The following is a 9140-nucleotide window of genomic DNA, read 5'->3' on the forward strand; positions in this document are numbered from 1 at the left end:
AGTAGAGCTCAGAAGAATTTTAGAAGTATTTTGAACTGAACGAAAATGAAAACACATAAAATGTTATTATAGGTAGCTAAAGCAGTGCTCAGAGAAAAATTTAAAGCACTCACAAGAGGGAAGAGATATGGGGATATACGTATATGTATAACTGATTCACTTTGTTATAAAGCAGAAACTAACACACCATTGTAAAGCAATTATACTCCAATTTAAAAAAAGTATGTGGTAGGGACTTCCCTGGTGGCACACTGGTTAAGAATCCTCCTGCCAGTGCAGGGGACACGGGTTCGAGCCCTGGTCCAGGAAGATCCCACAGGCCGCGGAGCAACAAAGCCTGTGCACCACAACTACTGAGCCTGCGCTCTAGAGCCTGAGAGCCACAACTACTGAGCCTGCAAGCCACAACTACTGAGCCCGCGTGCCACAACTACTGAAGCCCGTGCACCTAGAGCCTGTGCTCCTCAACAAGAGAAGTCACCATAATGAGAAGCCCACGCACCGCAAATGAAGAGTAGCCCCCACTCACCGCAACTAGAGAAAGCCCACGCGCAGCAACGAAGACCCAACACAGCTAAAAATAAATAAATAAATAAATTTAAATAAATAAATAAATAAATAAATACCTATGTTATAAAAGAAGCCAGTTCTAAGTTCTCAAATCAATGACTTCAAATTCTTCTGTAAAAATCTAGAAAAAGAACAAATGAAACTCAAAGTGAGCTAAAGAAAAGAAATAAAGATCAAAATAAAAATAAGTAAAATGTTGAAATATAAAAACAACAGAGAAAATCAATGAAATTGATTCTTCTTTCTGAGAAGACTAATAATACCTGTAAACCTCTAGCCAGATTGATCAGAAGAAGAGAGAGAAGACACAAATTACTGATATGGAATGAGGCAGATGACATCACTATAGAGTCTACAGATATTAAAAAGACAGAAATGCGGCTTCCCTGGTAGTGCAATGGTTGAGAATCCGCCTGCCAATGCAGGGGACACGGGTTCATGCCCCGGTCCAGGAAGATCCCACATGCCGTGGAGCGGCTAGGCCCATGAGCCATGGCCGCTGAGCCTGCACGTCTGGAGCCTGTGCTCTGCCATGGGAGAGTCCACAACAGTGAGAGGCCCACGTACCGCAAAAAAAAAAAAAAAAAAAAAGACAGAAATGGAATGTTATGAACAATTTTACATCTATAAATTCAATGACTTAGATGAAATGGAGAAAGTCTTTGAAAGAAACTACCTACTAAAACTCAAGAAGAAATACATAACTTGAGAAACTATCTATAAAGAAATTGAACTCATGGAAAAGCTTTCCACAAAAAAAACTCCAATCCCAGATAACATTATTCATGAATTCTACCCAGCATCTAGGAAAGAAATATTAATTCTACACAAACTCTTTTAGAAAATGAAGTTGGGATACCTCCCAATTCATTCTATGAAGACAGTGTTAATCTGAAACCAAAGCTATACAAAGGAATCACAAGAAATAAAAGCTACAGACCACAATCCCTTATGAGCATAGATACAAAATTTCTTAATAAAATATTAACAAATCAAATAAACTATACAAAGGATAATTCACTAAGTGGGGTTTTTCCTGGGAATGAAAGGTTGGGCTAACATTTGTAAATCAATCAATGTAATTCAGGATATTAAACTAAAAAGGAAAAAAATATGAGCATCACAAGAGACATAGAAAAAGTATTTGACAAAAACCAACGTTCATCTCTGATAAAAATTCTCACTAAACCAGGAATAGAACGAAACTTCCTCCACCTGATAAAGGGCATCTACTAAAACCTACAGCTGATATCATACAAAGTGGTGAAAAGCTGAATGCTTTTGCACTAAGATTGGGAGCAAGGTAAGGATGTCTGTCCTCCCCATTTATATTCAATATATCACTAGAGTTTCTAACCAGTGAAACTAGGCAAGAAAAAGAAATAACATCTTTCCAAATTGAGAAGAGTAAAACCAGTTTTATTCTTTGAGACATGATCTTCTGTGTACAAAATCCTATGGAAGCTACAAAAAAATTATTACAACTAATAAGTAAGTTTAGCAAGGTTGCAAGATACAAGATCAATGTCAAAAAAAATCAATTGTATTTCTATATACTAGCAACAAAGGGAAATTGAAATAAATAATATCTTTTATAATAGGATAAATCTGGCAAAAGATGTGAAAGACCTGTACACTGGAAAATATAAAAATTGTTGACAGAAATCAAATAAGACCTAAGTTGATGGAGAGATACACTGTGCTCATGGATTCAAAGATTTACACTTTAGATATCAATTCTCCCCCAAATTGATCCATAGGTTCATCACAATCACAATCCAAATCCCAGAAGATTTTTTTGGTAAAAATTAAGAAGCTGACTATAAATCCATATGGGATGTATGAATATATATGCACAACTGATTTTTGACAAAGTGCAAATGCAACTCAGTGAAGAAAGGATTGTATTTTCAACAAATGGTACTGGAATATTTTAATATCCATATGCAAAAAAATAATTTTTACCCATATCTCACATCAAATACATTCACTCCAAATGGGTCACAGACCTAGTCTAAACCATAGTCTTAAAACTATATAACTTATAAAAGAAAATCTTTTTTGGCCTTAGATGAGGCAAAGGTTTCTTGGATATAACACCAAAAGCACATCCATGAAAGAATAAATTTATAAATTGGACTACATCAAAATCTAAAACTTCTGTTCTTCATGGGACCCAGTTTAAGAAATGTAAAAGTAAGGCATTGACTGGAAGAAAATAATCGCAAATCTTGTATCTGATAAAAGACTTGTATACAGAATGCATAGAACTCTTACAGCTCAATAATAAAAAGACAAGTAACCTAATTAAGAAAAAAAAAGCAGAAGATTTGAATCGACACTTTACCAAAGAAGGTATATGGATGGCAAATAAGCACATGGAAAAGACGCTCAATGTCATTAATCATTAAAGAAATGCAGATTAAAACCACAATGAGATATCACTTCACACCTATTAGAATGACTAAAATGAAAAAGACTGATTGTGGGACTTCCCTGGTGGCGCAGTGGGTAAGATTCTGTGCTCCCAATCCAGGGGGCCTGTGTTCAATCCCTGGTCATGGAACTAGATCCCGCATGCATGCCGCAACTGAATTCACATGCCACAAATAAGGAGCCCACCTGCCGCAACTAAGACCCGGCCCAACCAAATAAATAAATAAATAAATTTTTTTTTTTAAAAAGACTGATTGTACCAAATGTTGGCGAGGATGTGGAAGAACTGGAACTCCTGTACACTGCTGGTGGGAATGTAAAATGATACAAGCACTTTGGAAAGCAATCTGGTAATTTCTTTTTATTATTATTATTATTATTGAGGTACAACTGACAAACCACATTATATAAGTTTCAGGTGTACAACATAATGATTAAATATTTGTATATATTGCAAAATGATCACCACAATTAGTCTAGTTAACATCTGTCATCTTACATAGTTACAGAACTTTTTTTCTTGTGATGAGAAAATTTGGCAATTTCTTAAAAAGCTTAGTATACACCTACTATATGATCCAACCATTCTACTCCTAGGTATTTATCCAAGAGATATGAAACCATATGTCCATTTCAAAGACTTGTACTTTGGTATTTATAGCCACTTTATTTACAATAGTCCCAAACTGAAAGCAACTCAAATGTCCTTTCACAGCTGAGTGGATAAACAAATTCTGGAATATTCACACAATGTAACACTATTCAGCCATAAAAAGGAATGAACTTTTGTTACATATAACAACATGGATAGTCTCAAAATAATTATCCTGAATGAAGCCAGACAAAATGACTATATAATAAATGATTCCATTTATATAAAAATTCTAGAAAATGCAGATTCATCTATAGTGACATAAAGCAGGTCAGAGGTTTTCAAGGGACCGGGTGGAGGGGGGAGGGACTACAAAGGGGCACCAGAAACTTTAGGGGGTGATGGATATGTTCATTATCTTGATTGTGGTGATGATTCCATGCGTATATATGGATGGCAATAATTATCAAGTGATGTACTTGTAATAGGTACAGCTTGTTTTATGTCAATTATATCTCAATAAAGCTGTTTAACGAGTATTTTTTAAAGTTGCAACTACATGAATAAGTTCAGGAGATCTAATGCACTGCATAGTGATAATAGTCAACAACATTGTATTATATATATATTTCAAAGTTTCTAAGAGACTAGATCCTTTTTTTCTTTAATTTTTTTATTCAGCAGGTTCTTATCAATTATTCATTTTATACATATCAGTGTATATATGTCAATCTCAATCTCCCAATTCATCCCACCACCACCACCACCACAAACCCCCGCTGCTTTCCCCCTTTGGTGTCCATACGTTTGTTCTCTACATCTGTGTCTCAATGCCTGCCCTGCAAACCGGTTCATCTGTACCATTTTTCTAGGTTCCACATATATGCGTTAATATACGATATTTGTTTTTCTCTTTCTGACTTAACTTCACTCTGTATGACAGTCTCTAGATCCATCCATGTCTCTACAAATGACCAAATTTCGTTCCTTTTATGGTTGAGTAATATTCCATTGTGTATATGTACCACATCTTCTTTATCCATTCATCTGTCGATGGGCATTTAGGTTGCCTCCATGACCTGGCTATTACAAATAGTGCTGCAGTGATCTTTGGGGTGCATGTGTCTTTTTGAATTATGGTTTCCTCTGGGTATATGCCCAGCAGTGGGATTGCTGGGTCATATGGTAATTCTATTTTTAGTGTTTTAAGGAACCTCCATACTGTTCTCCATAGTGGCTGTGTCAATTTACATTCCCACCAACAGTGCAAGAGGGTTCCCTTTTCTCCACACCCTCTCCAGCATTTGCTGTTTGTAGATTTTCTGATGATGCCCATCCTAACCGCTGTTAGGTGATACCACATTGTAGTTTTGATTTGCATTTCTCTAATAATTAGTGATGTTAAGCAGCTTTTCATGTGCTTCTTGGCCATCTGTATGTCTTCTTTGGAGAAATGTCTATTTAGGTCTTCTGCCCATTTTTGTATTGGGTTGTTTGTTTTTTAATATTGAGCTGCATGAGCTGTTTATATATTTTGGAGATTAATCCTTTGTCCGCTGATTTGTTTGCAAGTATTTTCCCCCATTCTGAGGTTTGTCTTTTCGTCCTGTTTGTAGTTTCCTTTGCTTTGCAAAAGCTTTTAAGTTTCATTAGGTCCCATTTGTTTATTTTTCTTTTTATTTTCATTACTCTATGAGGTGGAACAAAAAAGATCTTGCTGTGATTTATGTCAAAGAGTGTTCTTCCTATGTTTTCCTCTAAAAGTTTTATAGTGTCCGGTCTTGCATTTAGGTCTCTAATCCGTTTTGAGTTTATTTTTGTGTATGGTATTAGGGAGTATTCTAATTTCATTCTTTTACATGTAGCTGTCCAGTTTTCCCAGCACCACTTATTGAAGAGACTGTCTTTTCTCGATTGTATATCCTTGCCTCTTTTGTCATAGACTAGTTGACCATAGGTGTGTGGGTTTATCTCTGAGCTTTCTATCCTGTTCCATTGATCTATGTTTCTGTTTTGGTGCCAGTACCATACTGTCTTGATTACTGTAGCTTTGTAGAATACTCTGAAGTCAGGGAGTTTGATTCTCCCAGCTCCGTTTTTTTTCCCTCAAGACTGCTTTTGCTATTTGGGGTCTTTTGTTTCTCCATACAAATTTTAACATTTTTTTCTAGTTCTGTAGAAAATGCCATTGGTAATTTGATAGGGATTGCATTGAATCTGTAGATTGCTTTGGGTAGTATAGACATTTTCACAATATTGATTCTTCCAATCCAAGAGCATGGTATGTCTCTCCATCTGTTTGTATCATTTTTAATTTCTTTCATCAGTGTCTTATACTTTTCTGCATACAGGTCTTTTGTCTCCCTAGGTAGGTTTATTCCTAGGTATTTTATTCTTTTTGTTGCAATGGTAAATGGGAGTGTTTCCTTAATATCTCTTTCAGATTTTTCATCATTAGTGTACAGGAATGCAAGAGATTTCTGTGCATTAATTTTGTATCCTGCAACTTTACCAGATTCATTGATTAGCTCTAGTAGTTTTCTGGTGGACTCTTTAGGATTCTGTATATATAGTATCATGTCATCTGCAAACAGTGACAGCTTTACTTAATCTTTTCCAATTTGTATTCCTTTTATTTCTTTTTCTTCTCTGATTGCCATGGCTAGGACTTCCAAAACTATGTTGAATAATAGTGGTGAGAGTGGACATCCTTGTCTTGTTCTTGATCTTAGATGAAATGCTTTCAGTTTTTCACCATTGAGAATGATGTTTGCTGTGGGTTTGTCATATACGGCCTTTATTATGTTGAGGTAGGTCCCCTCGGTGCCCTCTTTCTGGAGAGTTTTTATCATAAATGGGTGTTAAATTTTGTCAAAAGCTTTTTCTGCATCTATTGAGATGATCATATGGTTTTTCTGCTTCAATTTGTTAATATGGTGTATCACATTGATTGATTTGCGTATACTGAAGAATCCTTGCATCCCTGGGATAAATCCGATTTATCACAGTGTATGATCCTTTTAATCTGTTGTTGGATTCTGTTTGCTAGTATTTTGTTCAGGATTTTTACATCTATATTCATCAGTGATATTGGTCTGTAATTTTCTTTTTTTGTAGGATCTTTGTCTAGTTCTGGTATCAGGGTGACGGTGGCCTCATAGAGTGAGTTTGGGAGTGTTCCTTCCTCTGCAATTTTTTGGAAGAGTTTGAGAAAGATGGGGGTTAGCTCTTCTCTAAATGTTTGATAGAATTCACCTGTGAAGCCATCTGGTCCTGGACTTTTGTTTGTTGGAAGATTTTTAATCACAGTTTCAATTTCATTGCTTGTGATTGGTCTGTTCATATTTTCTATTTCTTCCTGGTTCAGTCATGGCAGGTTATACCTTTCTAAGAATTTGTCCATTTCTTCAAGGTTCTCCATTTTATTGGCATAGAGTTGCTTGTAGCAGTCTCTTAGGATGGTTTGTATTTCTGCAGTGTCTGTTGTAACTTCTCCTTTTTCATTTCTAATTTTATTGATTTGAGTCCTCTCCCTCTTTTTCTTGATGAGTCTGGCTAATGGTTTATCAATTTTGTTTATCTTCTCAAAGAAGCAGCTTTTCGTTTTATTGATCTTTGCTATTTTTTTTGTTTCTATTTCATTTATTTCTGCTCTGATCTTTATGATTTCTTTCCTTCTGCTAACTTTGGGTTTTGTTTGTTCTTCTTTCTCTAGTTCCTTTAGGTGTAAGGTTAGATTGTTGACTTGAGATTTTTCTTGTTTCTTGAGGAAGGCTTGTATTGCTATAAACTTCCATCCTACAACTGCTTTCTCTTCATCCCATAGGTTTTGGATCATCGTGTTTTCATTGTCATTTGTCTCTAGGTATTTTTGGATTTCCTCTTTGATTTCTTCAGTGATCTCTTGGTTATTTAGTAACGTATTGTTTAGCCTCCATGTTTGTGTTTTTTACATTTTTTCCCCTGTAATTGATTTCTAATTTCATAGCGTTGTGGTCAGAAGAGATGCTTGGTGTGATTTCAATTTTCTTAAATTTACTGAGGCTTGATTTGTGATCCAAGATGTGATTTATCCTGGAGAATGTTCCGTGCACACTTGAGAAGAAAGTGTAATCTGCTGTTTGGGGATGGAATGTCTTATAAATATCAATTAAATCTATCTGGTCTATTGTGTCATTTAAAGCTTGTGTTTCCTTATTTATTTTCTGTCTGGATGATCTGTCCATTGGTGTAAGTGAGGTGTTAAAGTCCCCCACTATTAATGTGTTACTGTCGATTTCCTCTTTTATAGCTGTTAGCAGTTGCCTTATGTATTGAGGTGCTCCTATGTTGGGTGCATAAATATTTACAATTGTTATATCTTCTTGAATTAATCCCTTGATCATTATGTAGTGTCCTCCTTTGTGTCTTGTAATAGTCTTTGTTTTAAAGCCTATTTTGTCTGATATGAGAATTGCTACTCCAGCTTTCTTTTGATTTCCATTTGCATGGAATATCTTTTTCCATCCCCTCACTTTCAGTCTGTATGTGTCCCTAGGTCTGAAGTGGGTCTCTTGTAGACAACATATAGATGGGTCTTGTTTTTGTATCCATTCAGCGAGCCTGTGTCTTTTGGTTGGAGGATTTAATCCATTCACGTTTAAGGTAATTATCAATACGTATGTTCCTATTACCATTTTCTTAATTGTTATGGGTTTGTTTTTGTTGGTCCTTTTCTTCTCTTGTGTTTCCCACTTAGAGAAGTTCCTTTAGCATTTGTTGTAGAGCTGGTTTGGTGATGCTGAAATCTCTTAGCTTTTGCTTGTCTGTAAAGCTTTTGATTTCTCGGTCGAATCTGAAAGAGATCCTTGCCAGGTAGCATAATCTTGGTTGTAGGTTCTTCCCTTTCATCACTTTAAATATATCTTCCTACTCCCTTCTGGCTTGTAGAGTTTCTGCTGAGAAATCAGCTCTTAACCTTATGGGAATTCCCTTGTATGTTATTTGTCATTTTTCCCTTGTTGCTTTCAATAATTTTTCTTTGTCTTTAATTTTTGTCAGTTTGATTACTATGTGTCTTGGTGTGTTTCTACTTGGGTTTATCCTGCCTGGGACTCTCTGCACTTCCTGGACTTGGGTGGCTATTTCCTTTCCCATGTTAGGGAAGTTTTCGACTATAATCTCTTCAAATATTTTCTCAGGTCCTTTCTCTCTTCTCCTTCTGGGACCCCTATAATGTGGACGTTGTTGTGTTTAATGTTGTCCCAGAGGTCTCTTAGGCTGCCTTCATTTCTTTTCATTCTTTTTTCTTTATTCTGTTCCATGACAGTGAATTCCACCATTCTGTCTTCCAGGTCACTTATCCGTTCTTCTGTCTCAGTTATTCTGCTGTTGATTCTTTCTAGTGTATTTTTCATTTCAGTTATTGTATTGTTCATCTCTGTTTGTTCTTTAATTCTTCTAGATATTTGTTCTTTAATACTTCTCGGTCTTTGTTAAACAGTTCTTGCATCTTCTCGATCTTTGCCTCCATTCTTTTTCCGAGGTCCTGGATCATCTTCCC

This window comes from Kogia breviceps, chromosome X, assembly GCF_026419965.1.
Source record: "Kogia breviceps isolate mKogBre1 chromosome X, mKogBre1 haplotype 1, whole genome shotgun sequence".
In the NCBI taxonomy this organism is placed as follows: domain Eukaryota; kingdom Metazoa; phylum Chordata; class Mammalia; order Artiodactyla; family Physeteridae; genus Kogia; species Kogia breviceps.